This window comes from Myodes glareolus, chromosome X, assembly GCF_982192425.1.
Source record: "Myodes glareolus chromosome X, mMyoGla1.1, whole genome shotgun sequence".
NCBI lineage: Eukaryota > Metazoa > Chordata > Mammalia > Rodentia > Cricetidae > Myodes > Myodes glareolus.
Genome location: NC_142053.1, coordinates 42421558 through 42446620, shown reverse-complemented (window position 1 = coordinate 42446620; position 25063 = coordinate 42421558).

Below are 25063 nucleotides of genomic sequence, written 5' to 3'. Positions count from 1 at the left end.
ATTTCAAACTATCCAGGCTTTTCTTAAGACGGAGTTGGTTGTTTTCTGTAAACTGACCATGGGGCTGATTGCTGAGGACAGTACCCACACAATTTATTGAAAATGGAGACACTGAGCTAATACGTACCTGGAGCCTTCAGCCCTACATTCTAGTCTCTTTGGTGTGGGAAGGCACTATGCTGGCTACCAAAGGAGTAACATGGACCCAAACTCAGCCACAAAACCTTTGACCAAAAATCTATCTTGCTTGAAAAATATGCCAGTGCAGTGGTGGCACAGAACTTGAAATAATAACCAAGCAGTGTCTGATTTGACTTAACACCTACTCTATTACACAGAACTCATGCCCAGGGCTTCTTTGGTAACCAAGAACCAGAGACTAGATAAACCAGAGACTTAGGCTATAACCAAAATTACTGATCTATAAAAGTATCAATAAAATGAATTCTGATGATAATCTGTTATGCTCATAGAATCAGTGCCTTAATCAGTCACCATCAGAGATCCCTTCTCTGGAAGATGATAAGAACAGATACAGATATACCCAAAAGATTCGCCATCCTACCACAAAGACACTTATTCAAGTATATTCATAGTGACTTGATTCATAACAGCCAGAGCCTTGAAGTTATCTAGCTGCCCCTCCACAGAAGGATGGATAAAGTAAATGCAACACATTTACACAAAGCAATATTGCTCAGCTGTTAAAAATAATATCATAAAATTTGCAAGCAAATGATAGAACTAGAAAAATATCCTGAGTGAGGTAACCCAGATCCCGAAAAGACAAACATGCAATGTACTCATGTGATCAAAGGCAGCATTCTGTAGTAAACTGTCTTGCTAAGCTATCGTGTTTTATAGGTTTTGTGAATTAAACAAATTTTCAACTTACACTATTTTAACTTATAATCAGGTTATGAAGAAAGAAATGCATGGGAATCAAGACACTTCTGTACTTTAAAAATGCAAATGTCACAGAAATGAAGGGGCAAGGTTGATCGGTAGTTAAAAATTAACCAGACTAGCTTAATATAAAAGATACAGCTTTAATAAACAGAATGAAGTAAAACTTACACCAGAGTCTCAACGGTCCATCCAAGACTGCAGGGGCAAAGAAAGAAAAAGTGACCAGGCACTTCAATCTTTGTTTTGTGTGGCCCCAGGGAGATACACCTTAAGCAGAATGTGATTGGCTGAGGTTCCCCATCGCAGAAAGAATGTGAAGGCCTAAATAAGTAAAAATATACCCTATGTTCATAGGGTATAGGTTAGATTTCATTCTAAGACTTAATTTTCAAGTTTGTCTAAAAATTTAATTCATATCAAAATTTCATCTGGTTTTCTTTGTAGAAATTGACAGCATTTTAATTTTTCATGAATATGCCATCTGCACATAATGGACCAAGTAAAGATAAGATTGGATAAGAGAGTTTGAACACTCATACTTTTTAACTTAAAACTTACTACTTATCTATGACAACTAAAATTGTACGATATCATATAATGAGAGGGCAATGGAGACAGCTGACTGTCCAAACTTAATTCTACGCTTATATGGAGAATTTTGACAAGTGTGCTAAAATAATCTGTCAGGGCAAGAGTATGCTTTTTTTAATGAGTGATGCTTAATATTCACATGAAAGCGAGAAGTTGGACTCTGTTCTTTTTTATATTCTTTTTTTTCCTTTATTAAATGATAAAAGTTTCCATTTCATCTCCTCCTCCCAACACCCTCCCACTCCCCCCACTCCCTCTCCTCCTCCCTCTCCATCCCCTAGAGCAGTCAGGGTTTCCTGCCCTGTGGGAAGTTCAAGTTCCTCCCCCCTCCCTCCAGGTCCAGGGAAGGTGAGAATACAAACAGACTGGATCGCCAAAATACAGTATATGCAAAGGAAGCAAGTCCCAGTGTCATTGTCAATGGCTTTACAGAAAGGCTCCGGGCCAGCCACATTCAGAGAATCTGGTTGGATCACGTCCTCGTTCAGTCCCAGTCCAACAGGCCTTGGTGAACTCTCATTATATCAGTCCCCTTGTATCAGTGGGTGCTCGCATCCCTCGCAGTCCTGATTACTTTTTTTATTTTCTTCATCCTTCTGCTCCTCATTTGGACCGTGGAGTGCTCAGTCCGGTGCTCCAATATGGGTCTCCGTTTGTATCGCCATCCAAAGTCGGATGAAGGTTTCCTCTGCCCTTGCCTTCTTTGCTCACGTTGTCTTTCCTTCTGCCTCTCATTTGGACCAAGAGAGCTAGGTCCAGTGTTCCAACGTGGGTCTCCGCCTCCATCTCCATCCATCGCCAGATGAGGGTTCTATGGTGACATGCAAAATATTCATCAGTATAGTTGTGGGCCAAGATCGGTTCAGGCACCCTCTCCTCTGTCCAGAGAACCATCTGGGGATCTCTCCTTGGACCTGGGATCCCCTTTATAATCAAGTCTCTTGTAAACCCTAAAATGACTCCCTTAGTTGAGGTATATACTTGCCTGATCCCATATCCATTCTTCCTCCCTCCCCTCCATCCCAGTCCCCCGATCTTTCCCTATTCCTCCCCTACTCCCTTCACTCTAACCCTCTCCCTTTCCAACAACCCTCCCCCCCCCCCCATGCACCCGCGGTTACCTGGGACTCTTGTCTATTTCCTACCTCCTGGCGGAGAGCTAAATAATCTTCATCAGGTTCATCTTCTTATTTAGCTTCTCTAGGATCACGAATAATAGGCTCAAAGACCTTTAATTATGGTTAGAATCCACTTATGAGTGAATACATACCGTGTTCCTCTTTTTGGGTCTGGCTTACCTCACTCAGTAAAGCGTTTTCTATTTCTATCCATTTGCATGCAAAATTCAAGATGTCATTGTTTTTTACCCTGAGTAAAACTAATGTGTATATGTTCCACACCTTTTTTAACCATTCTTCTATTGAGGGGCACCTAGGCTGTTTCCAGGTTCTGGCTATTACAAATAGTGCTGCTATGAACACAGTAGAACAAATGCTTTTGTACTATGATAGGGCATCTCTAGGGTATATTCCCAAGAGTGGAATTGCTGGGTCCTGAGGGAGGTTGACTCCCAGTTTCCTGAGAAACCGCCACACTGATTTCCACAGTGGCTGCACAAGTTTGCATTCCCACCAACAATGGATGAGTGTTCCACTCATTCCACATCCTCTCCAGCATAGGCTATCATTGGCGTTTTTGAGTTTGGCTATTCTGACAGGTATAAGATGATATCTCAAAGTTGTTTTGATTTGCATTTCCCTGATCACTAAGGAGGTTGAGCATGACCTTAAGTGCTTTTTAGCCCTTCGAAGTTCATCTGTTGTGAATTCTCTGTTCAGTTCAGTACCCCATTTTTTAATTGGGTTAATTAGAGTTTTAGTGTCTAGTTTCTTGAGTTCTTTGTATATTTTGGAGATCAGACCTTTGTCTGTTGAGGGATTTGTGAAGATGTTTTCCCAGTCAGAAGGTAGCCTTTTTGTCTTACTGACAGTGTCCTTTGCTTTACAGAAGCTTCTCAGTTTCAGTAGGTCCCATTTATTTATTGTTTCTCTTACTGTCTGAGCTCCTGGGGTTCTGCTTAGGAAGTGGTCTCCTGTGCCTATGTCTTGTAGACTATTTCCCACTTTCTCTTCTATCAGGTTCAAAGTGGACAGATTAATGTTGATGTCTTTAATCCATTTGGACCTGAGTTTTGTGCATGGTGATAGATATGGATCTATTTTCATTCTTCTACAAGTTGACATCCAGTTATGCCAGCACCATTTGTAAAAGATGCTATCCTTCTTCCATTGTATAGCTTTAGCTCACTTGTCAAAAATCAGGTGTTCATATGTTTGTGGGTTAATACCCGGGTCTTCTATTCGATTCCATAGGTCGACTTCTCTGTTGTTATGCCAATACCAAGCTGTTTTCAATACTGTTGCTCTGTAATAGAGTTTGAAGTCAGGGATGGTAATGCCTCCAGAAGTTCCTTTATTGTATAAGATTGTTTTGGCTATCCTGGGTTTTTTGTTTTTCCATATAAACTTGATTATTGTTCTCTCAAGGTCTGTGAAGAAGTTTGATGGGATTTTGATGGGAATTGCATTGAATCTATAGATTGCTTTTGGTAGAATTGCCATTTTTACTATGTTGATTCTCCTAATCCAAGAGCAGGGAAGGTCTTTCCATTTTCTGGTATCCTCCTCAATTTCTTTCTTCAAAGACTTAAAGTTCTTGTCAAATAAGTCTTTCACTTCCTTGGTTAGAGTAACCCCAAGATATTTTATGCTATTTGTGGCTATCATGAAAGTTGTTGTTTCTCTGATTTCCCTCTCTGCTTCTTTATCCTTTGTATAGAGGAGGGCTACCGATTTTTTGGAGTTGATCTTGTATCCTGCCACATTACTAAAGGTGTTTATCAGCTGTAGGAGTTCTTTGGTAGAGTTTTGGGGGTCGCTTATGTACACTATCATATCATCTGCAAATAACGAAAGTTTAACTTCATCTTTTCCAATTCGAATCCCCTTGATCCCCTTATGTTGTCTTACTGCTATTGCTAGAACTTCAAGCACTATATTGAAGAGGAATGGTGAGAGTGGACAGCCTTGTCGTGTTCCTGATTTTAGTGGAAAGGCTTTGAGTTTCTCTCCATTCAATTTGATGTTAGCTGTCGGCTTGCTGTATATTGCTTTTATTATATTTAGGTATGATCCTTGTATCCCCAGTCTCTCCAACACCTTTATTATAAATGGGTGTTGAATTTTGTCAAATGTTTTTTCAGCATCCAATGAAATGATCATATGGTTTTTTTTCTTTCAGTTTATTTATGTGATGGATTACATTGATAGATTTGCGTATGTTGAACCAGCCCTGCATCTCTGGGATGAAGCCCACTTGATCATAATGGATAATTTTTCTAATGTATTCTTGGATTCGGTTTGCCAGTATTTTATTGAGTATTTTTGCGTCAATGTTCATGAGTGATATTGGTCTGTAATTCTCTTTCCTGGTTGTGTCTTTGTGTGGTTTTGCTATCAGGGTAACTGTAGCTTCATAAAAAGAGTTTGGCAATGATTCTTCTGTTTCTATATTGTGAAATACCTTAAGGAGTATAGGTATTAGCTCTTCCTGGAAGTTCCGGTAGAATTCTGCATTGAAACCATCTGGTCCTGGGCTTTTTTTGGTAGGGAGATTTTTTAATAACAGCTTCTAAATCTTCACGATTGACAGGTCTATTTAGCTTGTTCACCTGTTCTTGGTTCAACTTTGGTATATGGTACTTATCTAAAAAAATGTCCATTTCTTTTACATTTTCCAACTTTGTGGCATATAAAATTTCATAGTAAGATCTAATGATTCTCTGAATTTCCTCTGTGTCTGTGGTTATGTCCCCCTTTTCATTTCTGATCTTATTAATTTGCATGTTCTCTCTCTGCCGTTTGATTAATTTGTATAGGGGCTTGTCGATCTTGTTGATTTTCTCCAAGAACCAGCTTTTTGATTCATTGATTCTTTGGATTGTTTTCTGTGCTTTTATTTTGTTGATTTCAGCCCTCAGTTTGATTATTTCCAGTCTTCTACTCCTCCTGGGTGAATCGGCTTCTTTTTTTTCGAGAGCTTTCAAGTGTGCTGTTAAGTCTCCAATGTGTGCTTTCTCCGTTTTCTTCAATTGGGCACTTAGTGCTATGAACTTTCCTCTTAGCACTGCTTTCATAGTGTCCCATAGGTTTGAGTATGTTGTGTCTTTATTTTCATTAAATTCAAGGAAGACTTTAATTTCTTTCTTTATTTCTTCCTTGACCCAGTGGTGATTCAGTAGTTGACTGTTCAACTTCCATGAATTTGTTGGCTTCCTGGGGGTAGCACTGTTCTTGAATTCTAACTTTAATCCATGGTGGTCTGATAAGACACAGGTGGTTACTAATATTTTTTTGTATCTGTGGAATTTTGTTTTGTTACCCAGTATGTGGTCAATTTTCGAGAAGGTTCCATGAGCTGCAGAGAAGAAGGTATATTCTTTCCTATTTGGGTGGAATGTTCTATAGATGTCTGTTAAGTCCATTTGATTCAATACCTCCAATAAGTCCCTTATTTCTCTGTTAGGTTTCTGTCTGATTGACCTGTCCATTGGTGAGAGAGGTGTTGAGGTCTCCTACTATTAGTGTGTGTGATTTGATGACTGCCTTGAGTTCTAGAAGTGTTTCTTTTACATAAGTAGGAGGCTTTATATTAGGGGCATAGATATTCAGGATTGAGACTTCCTCCTGATGAATTGTTCCTGTTATGAGTATAAAATGTCCATCTCCATCTCTTCTGATTGATTTTAGTTTGAAGTCAATTTTGTTGGAAATTAGAATGGCCACACCTGCTTGTTTCTTAGGTCCGTTTGCTTGAAAAACCTTTTCCCAACCCTTTACTCTGAGTAGATGTCTCTCTTTGTGGTTGAGGTGTGTTTCTTGTAAACAGCAGAATGTTGGATCCTGTTTTCGTATCCAGTCTCTTAGTCTGTGCCTTTTTATAGGTGATTTGATTCCATTAATATTAAGTGATATTAATTACCAGTGGTTGTTGACTCCGGTTATTATTATTTTTTGTTTGTAGGTTAATAGAGTTTGTATGTGTCCCTTCTTTGAGTTAAGCTCGTGAAGGGTCGCTAGATGTCTGAGTTATTGTAAGCAGTGCTGGCAATGTTGGATTCCTTGGGTTGCGATTTTCCTTCTATTACTTTCTGTAAGGCTGGGTTTGTGGCTGCGAATTGTTTAAATTTGTTCTTATCCTGGAATATTTTGTTTTCTCCATTGATAGTGAATGATAGCTTGGCTGGGTATAGTAGTCTGAGTTTGCATCCATGGTCTCTTAGTTTCTGTAGTACCTCTATCCAGGACCTTCTGGCTTTCATGGTTTCTATAGAGAAGTCCGGTGTAAGTCTGATAGGTTTACCTTTATAAGTTACTTGACCTTTTTCCTTTGCAGCTCTTAATATTCTTTCTTTAATTTGTATGTTTTGTGTTTTGATTATTATATGGCGAGGGGATGTTTTTTTTGATCAAGCCTATTCGGTGTTCTGTATGCTTCTTGAACCTTCATAGGAATATCATTCTTTAGGTTGGGAAAGTCTTCTTCTATAATTTTGTTGAATATATTTTCTGGTCCTTTGATCTGCAGTTCTTCTCCTTCTTCAATCCCTATTATTCTTAGATTTGGTTTTTTTTATTGTGTCCCAGATTTCTTGAATGTTTTGTGATGAGAATTTGTTGGATTTGCTGTTTTCTTTGATCAGAGCATTTATTTTCTCTATGGTATCTTCAGACTCTGAGATTCGTTCTTCCATCTCTTGTATCCTATTGGTTATGCTTGATTCTGTAGTCTCTGTTCGTTTTCCTAGATTTTCCATATCCAACCGGCCCTCGTTTTGTGTTTTCTTCATTGCCTCCATTTCAGTTTTCAATTCTTGAACTGTTTCCATTACCTGTTTGATTGTTTTTTCTTGGTTTCCCAGTGTATCATTCATGGATTTACTCATTTCTTCGATCTTTTTGTTATATTTTTCATCCATTTCTTTACTCATTTCTTCAATCTTTTTGTTATACTTCTCATCCAGTTCTTTAAGGGAGTTATTCATATCCTGTTTAAGGGACTCTATTGCTTTCATAATGGCATTTTTCCCACTTCTTCTGAATTAAGAGGTTCAAGTCCTTCTATTGTAGGGTCATTGTGATCTGGTGTTTTCATGTTGTTTTTTAGATTGTTGGAGGAGTTCTTGCCTTGGCATCTGCACATCTCTTCCTTCAAATGCTCTCTATTGGATCTTCTAGTACCAGGTCAGGTTACCTTGTTGGGCAGGGACTTCACTGACAGAAGGCCTACCTTCCCTCAGGCAGTCTATTGAAACACAGGCACTCCTTACTACCGGGTTGCACTCACAACCCAGGCCCAGCGAGCAAGGGCGTTGCTCTGGGGAGATCTTGTGGCCCCAGAGGGAAGTGGGGAAGAGAGGAAGGTGTGCCTGAATAAAGGCTGGGTCGGGAGAGCTCTGCAGGGAGGAGTCGCCACTGCAGGTTGACCAGAAAGTCAAGGGGGGCAGGGAAAGTCTGAATTCCTCCTAGCCGAAGCCCAGCGTGCAAGGGAGCAGCTCTGAGGAGATCTTGTGGCTCCCGAGGGGAGGGGGGGAAGAGAGGAAGGTGTACCTGGATAAAGGCTGGGACGGGATTCGGGAGAGCTCCACAGGGAGGAGTCGCCTCTGCCGGGTGACCAGATTGTCGAGGTGGGCAGGGAAAGACTGAATTCCTCCTAGCCGAAGCCCTCGGGCAAGGAGAAAACTCACCCATCCTCCAATGCGTGTCTGCTAGAAGTTCACTCTCTCTTGCTGGCCAGGAATGTGATTGAGCTGAGACAGGGCTTACCTGTCCTCAGGCAGGCTCTCGAAGCACCGGAACTGCCCCTGCCGGACTGAGCCCACAGCTCAGGCCCAGCGTGCAAGGGAGCAGCTCTGGGGAGATCTTGTGGCTCCAGAGGGGAGGGGGGAAGAGAGGAGCTGGACTCTATTCTTAAATCATACATTGATATTAATTTAAAAAAACACAGATTTAAATTAGCTAAAACTGGAAAAGCACATAGAATAAAATATATTGTACATCTTTATGACATTTGATTATTCAAAACTTTTGAAAATAAAAAGCCAAGATGAAAGTAATAAAAAATATTAAACAAATTTTCTCCCATCCAATCAAAATTACCTTTTATGAGAAACTTCTTTTATTGTGTCTCTCAAGCACTAAGATTGAAAGCATGATATCATATCTGATATTTTTCCTAAATGGTACAGCTTGAACTCAGGTCCTCGTGGTCCCAAGCAAACAATAATTTGAGGATACTTTCCCATGCCTTGAGTAAGTTGCAAATCTTCAAAGAAATGAGTGCTAAAATAATTTATTAATTTGATTACATGCCTTTTTAGATGAGTTAAATTATTGTTAGATTATATGAGTTCTTTAAATATTCTGAATAAATTCCCCGTATATATAAGCAGTAAATATACTTGACTCGTATCCAGTCAGGGTCTGAAAAGATGTTTATTGGATGAAGGTCTTCCTTACCAAGTATCGTGAGAGTGAATGGAAAGAACTGACTCCTTCAAGTTGTTCTCTTGCTTCCACATGCACATTATAGCATGCATGCACATATACATATACCCTTTCACACACTAAAACAAATGTAAACTAATGAAAAAAGATGAAGAAAAGTAGTCAGCGATGATATCATGAGGTGATATTGTCCAATTTGTAGATTTAGAGACCAAAAATGATCTTAATGAGTAATTTTCAAAAAAGTTTATATGCCACAAAGTTGGAAAACGTAAAAGAAATGGACATTTTTTTAGATAAGTACCATATACCAAAGTTGAACCAAGAATGGGTGAACAAGCTAAATAGACCTGTTAGTCGCGAAGAATTAGAAGCTGTTATCAAAAATATCCCAACAAAAAAAGCCCAGGACCAGATGGTTTCAATGCAGAATTCTACCAGAACTTCCAGGAAGAGCTAATACCTATACTCCTTAAGGTATTTCACAATATAGAAACAGAAGAGGATTTGCTAAACTCTTTTTATGAAGCTACAGTTACTCTGATACCAAAACCACACAAAGACACAACCAAGAAAGAGAATTACAGGCCAATCTCACTCATGAACATCAACGCGAAAATTCTCAATAAAATATTGGCAAACCGAATCCAAGAACACATTAGAAAAATTATCCATTATGATCAAGTAGGCTTCATCCCAGAGATGCAGGGCTGGTTCAACATACGCAAATCTATCAATGTAATCCATCATATAAATAAACTGAAAGAAAAAAAACCATATGATCATTTCATTGGATGCTGAAAAAGCATTTGACAAAATTCAACACCCATTTATGATAAAGGTGTTGGAGAGACTGGGGATACAAGGATCATACCTAAATATAATAAAAGCAATATACAGCAAGCCGACAGCTAACATCAAATTGAATGGAGAGAAACTCAAAGCCTTTCCACAAAAATCAGGAACACGACAAGGCTGTCCACTCTCTCCATACCTCTTCAGTATAGTGCTTGAAGTTCTAGCAATAGCAATAAGACAACATAAGGAGATCAAGGGGATTCCAATTGGAAAGGATGAAGTTAAACTTTCGTTATTTGCAGATGATATGTTAGTGTACATAAGCGACCCCAAAAACTCTACCAATGAACTCCTACAGCTGATAAACACCTTTAGTAATGTGGCAGGATACAAGATCAACTCCAAAAAATCAGTTGCCCTCCTATACACAAAGGATAAAGAAGCAAAGAGGGAAATCAGAGAAACATCACCTTTCACGATTGCCACAAATAGCATAAAATATCTTGGGGTTACTCTAATTAAGGAAGTGAAAGACCTATTTGGCAAGAACTTTAAGTCTTTGAAGAAAGAAATTGAGGAGGATACCAGAAAATGGAAAGATCTCCCCTGCTCTTGGATTGGGAGAATCAGCATAGTGAAAATGGCAATTCTACCAAAAGCAATCTATAGATTCAATGCAATTCCCATCACAATCCCATCAAACTTCTTCACAGACCTTGAGAGAACAATAATCAAGTTTATATGGCAATCCAAAAAAACCCAGGATAGCCAAAACAATCTTATACAAAAAAGGAACTTCTGGAGGCATTACCATCCCTGACTTCAAACTCTATTACAAAGCTACAGTATTGAAAACAGCTTGGTATTGGCATAAGAACAGAGAAATAGACTTATGGAATCAAATAGAAGATACGGATATTAACCCACAAACCTATGAACACCTAATTTTTGACAAGGGACCTAAAGGTATACAATGGAAGAAGAAAAGCATCTTTAACAAATGGTGTTGGCATAACTGGATGTCAACCTGTAGAAGAATGAAAGTATATCCATATCTATCACCATGCACAAAACTCAAGTCCAATTGGATTAAAGACATCAACATTAATCTGTCCACTTTGAACCTGATAGAAGAGAAAGTGGGAAATAGTCTACAAGATATAGGCACAGGAGACCACTTCCTAAGTAGAACCCCAGTAGCACAGACAATAAGAGAAACAATGAATAAATGGGACCTCCTGAAACTGAGAAGCTTCTGTAAAGCAAAGGACAGTGTCAGTAAGACAAAAAGACTACTTTCTGTCTGGGAGAAGATCTTCACCAACCCCTCAACAGACAAAGGTCTGATCTCCAAAATATACAAAGAACTCAAGAAACTAGACACTAAAACTCTAATTAACCCAATTTTAAAAAATGGGGTACTGAATTGAAAGGAGAATTCACAACAGATGAACTTCGAATGGCCAAAAGACACTTAATGTCATGCTCAACCTCCTTAGTGATCAGGGAAATGCAAATCAAAACCACTTTGAGATACCATCTTACACCTGTCAGAATAGCTAAACTCAAAAACCCCAATGATAGCCTATGCTGGAGAGGATGTGGAGTGAGGGGAACACTCATCCATTGTTGGTGGGAATGTAAACTTGTGCAGCCACTGTGGAAATCAGTGTGGCAGTTGCTCTGGAAACTGGGAGTCAACCTCCCTCAGGACCCAGCAATTCCACTCTTGGGAATATACCCAAGAGATGCCCTATCATAGTACAAAAGTATTTGTTCAACTATGTTCATAGCTGCACTATTTCTAATAGCCAGAACCTGGAAACAGCCTAGGTGCACCTCAATAGAAGAATGGTTAAAAAAGGTGTGGAACATATACACATTAGAGTTTTACTCGGGGTAAAAAACAATGACATCTTGAATTTTGCATGTAAATGGATGGAAATAGAAAACGCTTTACTGAGTGAGGTAACCCAGACCCAAAAAGAGGAATATGGTATGTACTCACTCATAAGTGGATTCTAGCCATAGTTAAAGGTCTTAGAGTCTATAATTTGTGATCCTAGAGAAGCTAAATAAGAAGGTGAACCTGAAGAAAATCATATAGTTATCCTCCTGGATATTAGAAGTAGGCAAGATTGCCAGGCATACTTGGGTGCCCGGGGGTGGGGTGGGGGGGGTGGAAGTAAGGGGAGATGGTTAGGGAGAGGGAAGAGGGGGAGGGTTGGGGATTGCTTGGGGGAACGGGTGGGGGAGAGGGAGGAAGGATGGTTATGGGATCAGGGAAGTTTATATCTCAACTAAGGGAGCCATTTTAGGGTTTGCAAGAGACTTGATTCTAGAGGGGTTCCCAGGCCCAAGGAGAGGTCCCCAGATTGTACTCTGGGCAACAGAGGAGAGGGTGCCTGAACTGGCCTTGGCGCATAACCATATTGATGAATATTTTGCATGTCACCACAGAACCTTCATCTGGCGATGGATGGAGATAGAGACAGAGACACATATTGGAACACTGGACTTAACTCCCTAGGTCCAAATGAGACACAGAGGGAGGGAGATCATGAGCAAGGAAAGCAAAATCAGAGGGCCCTTCATCAGAGGATGGATGGAGATAGAGGCGGAGACCCACATTGGACCACTGGAAGTCAGGACTGTGAAGGGTGCGTCTTCCCACTGATACAAGGCGACTGATTGAATGAGAGCTCACCAAGGCCAGCTGGACTGGGACTGAACAAGCATGTGATCAAACCGGATTCTCTGAATGTGGCTGACATGAGGGCTGACTGAGCCCCCGAAGTCCAAATGAAGACTGAGAAGCCATTGACAATGGCACTGGGTCTGGTTTGGTCTGCATGGACTGGCTTTTTGGGATCCTGTTCTGTTTGGATGCTCACCTTTCTGGACCTGGAGGGAGGGGGGTGGAACTTGGATTTCCTATAGGGCAGGAAACCCTGACTGCTCTTGGGAATGGTGAGGGAGGAGGAGAGGGAGTGGGGGGAGAGGGTATTGGGAGGAGGGGAGGAAGTGGAAAGAGTGTTTTCAGATACTTGAATAAACAAGTCTAACGGAAAAAAAATAACTCAATGGCTTCCTGGTGTGGGAGAATTGTCTGTATTCTGTCAATCATATTTTAATAAAACGCTGATTGGCCAGGCAGGCAGTATAGGTAGGAAAGCTAGACAGGATGTAGGGGTGGAGCAAAGAGACTGGGAGTATTCTGGAAGCACAAGCTCCCTCCGCCACTCCTGTGCAGACCACCGAAGGGGCAGCATGTAACTTTCCCAGCTGAGAAAGGTACAGAGCCATGTGGCTAATGTAGATAAGGATAATGGGGTAACATAAGTTATAAGAGTTAACAAGAAGCCTGACCTAATGGGCCAATCAGTTTATAACCTTATGGAGTCCTGTGTGCGATTTCTCTTTGGGATTTGTCGGTTGTGGGGTACCTGGTGGGACAGAAATCCCAACAACTCAACCTTCATGTTACATATGGCGCCCACGTGGATAACTGCATCCACAGAGAGCCTGGGAGGGCTTGGGAAAAAATAGAGTAAAGCATGTTTTGTTGGTAGCAGCAATTTCTCATGTCTGCACTGCTTGCTAGAGGCAGGCGGGCGCTCTCATCTAAGAGAGGCTTCCTGACTCAGCTTTAGCTGCAAAACCCTGCAGCTCTTTTAAAAGGTCCTGTTACAAAACACTTAAATGGCGTTGATGAAAAGCTGGACGCATGCTTTTCAGTTTTCAGCCGTACCAGGAAAAAAGCTGTGCCATTTTAAAATGCCGGCTTTCTGTGCTCTCCAGCCAGGGCAAACTCTGACTCTTTCAGGCAGGCAGTCCGACTGAGTGTGGTCTGTGAGCAGGATGATGCTGCTTGCTTGCTGACAAGGACCTTGAAACACCATAGAGTTGTGGCAGTGAACACAGCTCTGGCTGGTATCTCAGCCATGATGCTGGAAAGCCAAGGAATGGGTTGGATCTAGCTGTCAAAGCCACAGTTTAGTCCTACCGATATTGCTTGGTAAATTAAAGACTCATGTGGTCATAAAAAGAGAGATATACTGTAAAAAGAGATTCAAAGACAAAGAAAACCTCTAAATGGTTTACAGTGCATTAAAAATATATATAGGATAAAGGTTGGAGTTCTTAAAGTGGAGAAATAGAGAGAGTTGTTGGGTGTGGTGATACACACCTTTGGTCCCAGCACTTTGGAGGCAGAGGTAAATTGAACTCTGAGACTTTGAGGGGCAGAGGTTGTTGACCTCTGTGACTTCGAAGTGTGATAGCACACACCTTTGGTCCCAATGCCTGGGAGGCAGAGGTACATTGACCTCTGAGACTTTAAGGGGCAGAGGTAGTTGACCTCTGTGACTTCAAGGTGTGGTAGCACAAACCTTTAATCCCAATTGCTGGGAGGCAGAGACAGACTGATCTCTGAGTTCAAGGTGTGGTAGCACACACCTTTAATCCTAGCAGTGGGGAAGCAGAGACACGTGGATCTCTGTGAGTTCAAGGTGTGGTAGCAAACACCTTTGAGCCCAGTACTGGGGAGGCAGACACAGAAGGATCTCTGTGAGTTCGAGGACAGCTTGGTCTACAATGTTATTCCAGGACAAAGATATACAAAGAACCTGTCTCAAAAAGTAAAAGTAAAAATAAAAGAAATAGTGGTTAAAGTAAAGCCACACAAAGATGTAAAATACACAGAGAATCTTGATACTGTATGTTATTATGCTCTCTTTGAATTGTTTGATTGTTGAGGAAGGAGCAACAGCTGCTATAAGACTTTTGTTTATAAATGTTGCTGAACTAACCCAAGATAGGTATTTTGAAAATACCTTGGCTTCAAAACTGAAGTCAACAGGTATGTTACTTTGGAGAAGAGATTTTGCTTTTGTTTCCACAGAGAATGAGAGGCTATGGATTTATTCAGAGTTAAGAAAAATCATCTTTGACCAAGGGAGGCCACCTGAAGAATCTCCGACAGGAATACATGGCCCAGATGTCTGAGTTCTACATCCATAACAGATTCAAAGCTGCTGCCTGGGATGATCAAGACTCACAGGATGCTCCAGTCAGGACTTGACTATAGCTCTGAGTTTTCTTTAGGTCCTCATGGGATCATTGGTGCCCCCAACCAGCAGGAAGTAGCCTGAAATACTACGCCCACATTTCCAACAAATGGACTATGGGTATTTTCCTTTGTTTAAAAAAAAGAGGGAAATGGTGTGGGAGGATTGTCTGTATTCTGTCAATTATATTTTAATAAAACGCTGATTGGCCAGGCAGGCAGGCAGTATAGGCGAGAAAGTTAGACAGGAAGTAGGGGTGGAGCAAAGAGCCTGGGAGTATTGTGGAAGCAGAAGCTCCCTCCGCCACTCCTGCATAGACCACCGAAGAGGCAGCATGTAACTTTCCCAGCTGAGAAAGGTATGGAGCCATGTGGCTAATGTAGATAAGGATAATGGGGTAACATAAGTTATAAGAGTTAACAAGAAGCCTGACCTAATGGGCCAATCAGTTTATAACCTTAAAAAAAAAGACATCAACATTAATCTGTCCACATTGAACCTGATAGAAGAGAAAGTGGGAAATAGTCTACAAGATATAGGCACAGGAGACCACTTCCTAAGTAGAACCCCAGTAGCACAGACACTAAGAGAAACAATGAATAAATGGGACCTCCTGAAACTGAAAAGCTTCTGTAAAGCAAAGGACACTGTCAGTAAGACAAAAAGGCTACCTTCGGACTGGGAGAAGATCTTTACTAACCCCTCATCAGACAAAGGTCTGATCTCCAAAATATACAAAGAACTCAAGAAACTAGACACTAAAACTCTAATTAACCCAATTAAAAAATGGGGTACTGAACTGAACAGAGAATTCACAACGGATGAACTTCGAATGGCCAAAAGACACTTAAGGTCATGCTCAACCTCCTTAGCGATCAGGGAAATGCAAATCAAAACCACTTTGAGATACCATCTTACACCTGTCAGAATAGTTAAACTCAAAAACACCAATGATAGCCTATGCTGGAGAGGATATGGAGTGAGGGGAACACTCATCCATTGTTGGTGAGAATGCAAACTTGTGCAGCCATTGTGGAAATCAGTGTGGCGGTTTCTCAGGAAACTGGGAGTCAACCTCCCTCAGGACCCAGCAATTCCACTCTTGGGAATGTACCCAAGAGATGCCCTATCATAGTACAAAAGTATTTGTTCCTACAGCCCAGGCCCAGCTCGCAAGGCAGCTGAGCTGGGGAAATTTTATGGCCCCAGGGGGAAGGGAGAAATATAGGAATTCGTACCTGGATGGGAGCTAGGATGGCAGGCGGGAGGGGGTAGCCAGCACTGCAGGGCGACCTGGGCGTCTATCACCCACTGATACAAGGGAACGGATCTAATGAGAGTTTACCAAGGCCAGTTGGACTGGGACTGAACGAGCACGTGATCTAACCAGATTCTCGGAATTTGGCCGGATTCTCTGAATGTGGCTGGCCCGAAGTATTTCTGAAAAGCCATTGACTATGATACTGGGACCTGTTTCCTCTGCATATACTGGATTTTGGGGATTCAGTCTGTTTGGATACTCACCTTCCTGGACCTGGAAGGAGGGAGGAGGAACTTGAACTTCCCACAGGGCAGAAAACCCTTACTGCCCTAAGGGACGAAGAGGGAGGAGGAGAGGGAGTGGGGGGAGTGGGAGGGTGTTGAGAAGAGGGGCGGAAATGGAAACTTCTATAATTTAATAAAATTTACTTTCAAAAAAAAAGTATTTGTTCAACTATGTTCATAGCTGCACTATTTCTAATAGCCAGAACATGGAAACAACCTAGGTGCCCCTCAATAGAAGAATGGTTAAAAAAGGTGTGGAACATATACACATTAGAGTTTTACTCAGTGGTAAAAAACAATGACATCTTGAATTTTGCATGCAAATGGATAGAAATAGAAAACGCTTTACTGAGTGAGGTAACCCAGACCCAGAAAGAGGAATATGGTATGTACTCACTCATAAGTGGATTCTAGCCATAGTTAAAGGTCTTAGAGTCTTTAATTTGTGATCCTAGAGAAGCTAAATAAGAAGGTGAACCTGAAGAAAACCATATAGTTATCCTCCTGGATATTAGAAATAGGCAAGATTGCCAGGCATACTTGGGTGCACGGGGGTGGAGTGGGGGGGGTGGAAGTAAGGGGAGATGGTTAGGGAGAGGGTAGAGGGGGAGGATTGGGGATGGCTTGGGGGAATGGTAGGGGGTAGGGAGGAAGGATGGTTATGGGATCAGGGAAGTTTATATCTCAACTAAGTTAGCCATTTTAGGGTTTGCAAGATACTTGATTCTAGAGGGGTTCCCATGCCCAAGGAGAGGTCCCCAGATTGTTCCCTGGGCAGCAGAGAAAGGGGTGCCTAAACTGGCCTTGGCCCATAACCATACTGATGAATATCTCGCATGTCACCACAGAACCTTCACCTGGCAATGGATGGAGATAGAGACAGAGACACATATTGGAACACTGGACTTAACTCCCTAGGTCCAAATGAGAAGCAGAGGGAGGGAGATCATGAGCAAGGAGAGCAGAACCAGAGGGAACCTTCATCCGACGATGGATGGAGATAGAGACGGAGACCCACATTGGAGCACTGGACTGAGCCCCCCAAGGTCCAAATGAAGAGCAGAAGGAAGGAGAACATGAAAAAGAAGTCAGGACCGCGAAGGGTGCGTTCACCCACTGATACAAGGGGACTGATAGAATGAGAGCTCACCAAGGCCAGCAGGACTGGGACTGAAAGAGCATGTGATCAAACCAGATTCTCTGAATGTGGCTGACATGGGGGCTGACTGAGAAGCCATTGACAATGGCACTGGGTCTTGTTTGGTCTGCATGGACTGGCTTTTTGGGATCCTGTTCTGTTTGGATACTCACCTTCCTGGATCTGGAGGGAGGGGGGAGGAACTTGGATTTCCCACAGGGCAGGAAACCCTGACTGCTCTTGGGAATGGTGAGGGAGGAGGAGAGGGAGTGGGGAGAGGGAGGGTATTGGGAGGAGGGGAGGAAGTGGAAATTCTTTAAATAAATAAGGGAAAAAAGAAATTCAGAAAAAAAAGAAGAGACTGGGCAAAATAAAATTTAAGCACATTTTGCAAAACTTATCTTAAAACTCATTTACATATCCCACTTTGTGTGTTCATGGTGATTTAAACTCTCAAACCTTTTCAAACTGCTACAAGGAAAATAATGGCAATGCAAATTACCTGCCTTCTGAAAGTATTTGAAATAGACATGATGAAACATTTATCATGCTTTAATGAAACAATAGGTGGTTAGCAGAGTATTGTGGTGGTAATTTCAACTTAGTAGAGTTCAACATTTTTGCTTTCTAATTATGTCAACATTATGTAAGTAGAAACCTCGATGTGGACAAGGATCTTTGAGGAAGGCATTGAGCCCTAAAGGCATGGTGTCATTACTTGCAATACCACCCATTCTATCCTTATGAGTCCATTTTCTTCCTCCATAGAAGAACTATAAATAATGAATGCCACAACCATAGATGCACAAAATCTCTATGGTCAAGTTAAAGATGTCATTGGTTCATCAATCTTTTTAGATCATTTTAGTATCTTTTCTTTTTTGTTATATTTGTATTATTAATTAAATGTGTATAGAAAATTGGTCTGCATGCATTTTGTGCACCATATAAGTGCAGTGTCCACAGAGGTCAAAAGATGGCATTGATCCTCTGGAATTGGAGTTACAGACAATTGTGAAGTGTCATGTGAGTGCTGGGAATAACTGAATCCAGGTCCTCTGGAAGAGAAGCCAGTCCTCTTTATTGCTAAACCATTCTTAAGCACCCTCAATATCCTCTACATAAAATTTCCAACTCACCTGATAGGAGAATAACAAAATGGACATTCCTGCCCCTTAAGCACACTAATTCTACTTCAGTTCTCATCTTGTTTCTCTTTGCTGAACAGTTACTAAAATGTCCCAAGTAATGAAAAAAGGTGTTAAGAAAACACTGAAGAGTGTAAGCATTTGTAAACTGGTCATAAATTTATATTCAGGGAAATGGAACCCTTGAGAAGAATGACAAGAGTTGTCTCTGGCTATGAGTTTTGCTCTTTAGTATTTCTGTTCTTTTTTTCTTGTGGGATGGACAGGGCTTCACTCTGTAATCCAGGGTGGTCTGGAAAGCACTGTGCAGGGTAGGTAGACTGTTGCTGAACTTACAGAAATCTTCCCTTATACTGATCACTAAGATTACATGGGTGATTAGCCACACTCGTCTATTGTGCAAGCATGCCTGAACTAAATAACTGATACTATAACTTTTTCTTAAGTAGAATATTTGTGAGTGATTTATCATGGTTCATAGGTCGAAGAAAAACAGAACTGCATGTAAACTTTCAGCTCTTCTCTCTATATATCCTAAAACACATTTGTGCACTTTCCTCCAAGTGAAGGTCAAGAAATAGATGCAATCCAAGACCAAGACAGAAAAAAATGATTATTACAAATATTTTTATTTTGCAAATTTGCTGTCATCACCACCAGCTGAGCTCACACAGTAACTGAAAAATTCATTTCTGAATGGTAGTGAAGTGTGTGTTTGTGATACTGTCCACAGTCTGGATCTGACTGTATCAAGAAAGTCAGTGCTAACTTCCTGTAAAATATTAGAGTGAACATGCACTAATAATTAATAAATTGTGGTAGGAAGAAGAAAGACAAATACAGAACTCAAGGTAGAAGGACAAAGATCATGGTGATTGGCAGAAATTGGGGCTCAAGAAAACTGAGTAAGTGCTTCAGAGTTTAGAGACATGGCCCAAACAAGCACTCCTGACTTTATAAATTAGATGTTATAAAGATTATGTCAAAACCTCAACTCTTAGAGTTCCTGCCTGCACTCCTAGATGGATGAACACAGTATCATGAACTTCCCTGCATACTCCTATATGCCGTTCGGCAGAAAATTCAGATCAATTGTGGAAAGTTCAAAGAGAGAGAAAGAGGAATTGTGACTTGGGAAGTGAAAACAAAACTGAACCTGGAGGGAGCATTCTGATAAGACAAAGATTAATGGGAAATTTAAATGTTAAACCTATGTAAATGAAGAATAAAAGAGTATAAGAGGCTAAATGTGGTATGTGGTAGCACATGTCTTGAATCCAATCACTGTAGAGGCTGAGGCAAGAGGATCTGGAGTTCTCAGTATTCCTGAATCACCCAGCATTGTGCTATGCCCCAAACAAACCATATAAGAAAAGAAAGATCAAAGAAAGACAGCCCTTGAATGTTAAATATAATATACATATATATTTATTAGAGGGAGGGTAATGAAAAAAGCAAAGGAGAGAAAATTGACAGCTAGCAGTGAAATTGTTTGTAAAAACAGAAACATATGATTCTACTATCTTACTTAAAATAGATAAAGAAGGAGGAGAAAAAGAAGTTTAAAAGGAATTTCTCTACACTGAGTGATAATCTTCCTCCCAGGAGACATGGATTAATTAATAAACCCCAGTGCCAGGCAAGGGGCACTTGTCCTTGAGATTCAGTCAGGAGGGTGGGTCCATGAAATACTCCAAAAATATATTATATTGCACTGTTCTTGGTTACACCTCAGAGATGGAAGATATGAGCATATTTCTGAAGAGAAAATGCAGCAGGCATCTCTTTGGATGAAAAGTGTGGAGGAATTAAGCTTGTACAGACTCAGAAACCTCCTCCCAGAGGGTTAACCACCATAGCACTGGAAGGAGCTATGTAAGCTGTCAATGGAGAAAGATAATCATTTGTCTTAACCAGCTATAAAGCCTGTGAATGATAACAATCACCAATCAGGCAATACTGTCTTGAAAGTGTGCAATAGTGGCACTATTATCTTTGTAAATGCTTCACAATTGCACTTAAAGAACTTTTACTCTGAGGAAACTGATGGAAATCTAGCCAGAGGTAATAGATAGTGCATAACCTATTACTTTTAATTTCCTGAATCAATATAGCTTCTATACTTTAATGGCTATTTTTGGTAGTCAACTTGACTACATCTGACTTTAACTAAAACCCAAGCATCTGTGTACACCTGTGGTAGACTTTCTTTAGTTAAATCATCTGAACTGAGAAGATACATCTTAATTTAGATATGCTGAGATTAGAAGATCCACCTTTAATCTGGGCCACACCTTCTGGTGGCAGTCTATATAAAGAAGGAAGCTTTCTCTTTTTGCCTGCTTGTCCTCTTACTGTCAAGTTCACCCCTTCACTGGCATTAGAACCTAATCCTCTGGGAGTTTGGTCTATCCTGAAGATCATCTGAGACATCCAGTATCATGAACTGAACAAATACTGGATTTTTGAACTTTCTGTTGGTAGATTGTCATTGTTGGATTAGCTCAATCATTGTCTATAAGCCACTCTAATCAATTATGTATATGGGCAATCATTCTATGAATTTTGTTCCTTTAGGGAACACAGACTAATTTAGTTTTCATCTGCATTCCAAGTACTCATTTTACAAATACACATAAATTTAACTCACACATCTCATCAATAAAACTTCCTTTTATCCCAGATGGAGCCAACACAGAAGTCCAAACTTGTTCAAAATGAAGAGAGTAAGTGACCATGAAGTATCTAGTCCATTTCATACATCTACATGAAATATCTATAATTAAGGCTCAAGAAATATTGTGGATCAGGATGCAGAAACATTATAAAGTCCAGTGAATCCAGGTACTTGCTACAACATGAATATACCAGTTTAATTTAAAACTCAGTTTGAATGAAACCAAGAAAAAGATTCAGAAGGAAAAAAGAAAAACAATGGAAAGTTTGATGGAGAGACTGATGATAAATGCATATATTTTTTTTTGCTTTTTGGCATACTACTTCTTTCTATAGTATATGGAAATGCTCTTTGTGTGAAGGTGACTTTGAAATCAGTAGGAGATTCTTGCTTAAAATGCTTCATGGGGGTATTGCCTCAGTGCAGGAATATGACCCCTGAATAGAAAGCAGTAAGATGTCAAACATGCATAGTGTTTCTTCAGAAAACAAGCACTCTTTTTGAAATTGTTTTAGTAAGTAATGGGCCATTAGCCAGAAATTTCATTTGTTGAACATCATAATGTCTATCCAGTCATGTTAATAGATACCTTTTGATCAAGTTGATGATGTTATTATATTTTTATTATTGTCATTAAGGATTCATTGTAAACTTATTTTCTTCCATAAAAGAAGCCTTCTCACCCCCAAGAAAAACTATGTTTCTAGGTTTCCTTTTAAAGTCATTTAGAAAAATTGAACACCGAATAATTAAATTCAAATTTATCCTTGGGGGAGTTCTGAAGATTGGACTTGGGTCTGCTGGGAGAACTATAACCCAGGCCCTGAAATTAAAAAAAAGTCTTTTATATTATTTGAATCACTTATTTCTCCCTGACCCTTTTTTATTGACTATGTTAATTGCTTTAAAAAAGACACAGTTTTTATTAATTCTTACAAACATTGTTAAACAGAATCCAACATTGACTGAATCTGATTTAGAGTTGATAAGATATTGATAAGCACTTTTTTTATAAAAGCAAATTGTGTACCTATTCATGAATTGGATATTTTGTTTGCACTTTTGCTACAGGAAATATCAAATTACATCCTATAAACATTTACTGGGAACATTTATTTCACTGATTGCAGTATGTCACAGATAGAGTGAAAAATGGCAGAATTGTGATAAATAATGAATAATGAGAACTGTCTTAGGGTTTCTATTGCTATAAAGAGACACCACGATCATGACAATTCTTATAAAGAGGAGTGGTTTATAGTCTCAGAGGTTTAGTCCTTTCTCATTAAAGCAAGACATGGTGGCATACAGGCAGACATGATGTTGGAGACAGAGCTGAGAGTCCTACATCTTGATCCACAGGCAGCAAAGAAGTCTGTGTCCTACACTGGGCTTAGCTTGAACATAGGAGACCTCAACACCAACTACACAGTGACACACTTCATCAACAAGGCCATACCTACTCCCACAAAATGACACTTCTGAATCATGCCACTTCTTATGGGGGCCATTTCCTTTCAAAATACCACAAGAACAATGAAATCTCAGTTTCAGGAAGCCTCATTTGATAATTGTTTCTCTCAGTGTCTGTGCTGCTGGGGTTATATTTAAGAAGTTGTCTCCTGTGCCAATTTGTTCAAGTGTACTTTCCAATTTTTCTTCTATAAGGTTCAGTGTGGCTGGCTTTATGTTGAGGTCTTTGATCCATTTGGACTTGAGTTTTATGCTTGGTGATAGATATGGATCTATTTTCATTCTTCTACATGTTGATATCCAGTTATGCCAGCACCATTTGTTAAATATGATTGCTTTTTTCAATTTCACATTTTTTGTTTCTTTGTCAAAAATCAGGTGTTCAAAGGTGTGTGGATTAATATCCGGGTCTTCAATTTGATTCCATTGGTCCTCCTGTCTGTTCTTATGCCAATACAAAACTTCTCCAAAGCAAATGGCATGGTGAACAAGACAAAATGACAGCCTATAGAAAGGGAAAAGATCTTCACTAACCCCACATCAGAGAAAGGTCTGATCTCTAAAATACATAAAGTGCTCAAGAAATTGGTCATCAAAAGAAGAAATAATCCAGTAAAAAAATGTAGTAAAGACCTAAATAGAGAACTCTCAACAGAAGAACCTAAAATGGCTGAAAGACACTTAAGGAAATGTTCAACATCCTTAGTCATCAGAGAAATGCAAATCAAAACAACTCTGAGATTGCGTTTTACACCTGTAAGAATGGCCAAGATCACAAACACTGATGACAACTTATGCTGGAGAGGTTGTGGGAAAAGGGAACACCTTCTACATTGCTGGAGGGAATGCAAGCTGGTACAGCCCCTTTCAATATCAGTGTGGTGATTTCTCAGAAAATTAGAAAACAACCTTCCTCAAGACCTAGTAATACCAGCATTGTTTGTCATATCCAGAACCTGGAAACAACCTAAATGCCCCTCAGCCAAAGAATGGGTAAGAGAAATGTGGTACATTTACACAATGGAGTACTACACAGAAGAAAAAAATAATGACATCTTGAATTTTGCAGGAAAATGGATGGAGCTAGAATACATCATTTTGAGTGAGGTAACCCAGACACAGAAAGACAAGTATCACATGTACTCACTCATAAGTGGTTTTTAAACATAAAGCAAAGAAAACCAGCTCACAAATCACAATCCAGAGAACTTAGACAACAATGAGGACACTAAGAGAGACATACATAGATCTATTCTATATGAGAAGTAGAAAAGTACAAGATCTTATGAGTAAATTGGGAGCACAGGGACCTTGTGGGATGGTTGAAGGGGAGGAGAGACGCTGGGAGGGGAGCAGAGAAAAATGTAGAGCTCAATAAAATCAACAAAAATTATTTATTTTGAATTTTACTTTTTTTTATTTATTAAAAATTTCCATCTCCTCCCATTTTCCTCCCCCTCCCCCTCCCTCTCCAGTCAAAAGAGCAGTCAGAGTTCCCTGCACTGTGGGAAGTCCAAGGTCCTCCCCACTCCATCCAGGTCTAGGAAGGTGAGTATCCAAACAGACTAGGCTCTCACAAAGCCAGTTCATGCAGTAGAATCAAAATCCAGTGCCATTGTCCTTGGCGTCTCAGTCAGCCCTTATTGTCAGCTACATTCAGAGAGTCCAGTTTGATCACATGCTCCTTCAGTCCCAGTTCAGCTGGCCTTGGTGATCTCCCATTATATCAGTCCCACCATCTCATGACCTTAAGTATCTTTTGGTCATTTGAACTTCTTCTGTTGAGAATTCTCTGTTCAGTTCAGTATCCCATTTTTAATTAGGTTATTTAGAATTTTAATGTCTAGTTTCTTGAGTTCTTTATATATTTTGGAGATCAGGCCTTTGTTTGATGCTGAGTTGGTGAAGATCTTCTCCTATTCAGTAGGTTGCCTTTTTGTCTTAATGACAGTGTCCTTTGCATTGCAGAAGCTTCTCAGTTTCAGGAGGTCCCATTTATTCACTGTTGCTCTTATTGTCTGGGCTACTGGGGTTATATGTAGGAAGTGGCAAATATACACATTAGAGTATTACTCAGTGGTAAAAAAACAATGACATCTTGAATTTTGCATGCAAATGGATTGAAGTAGGAAACACTATCCTGAGTGAGA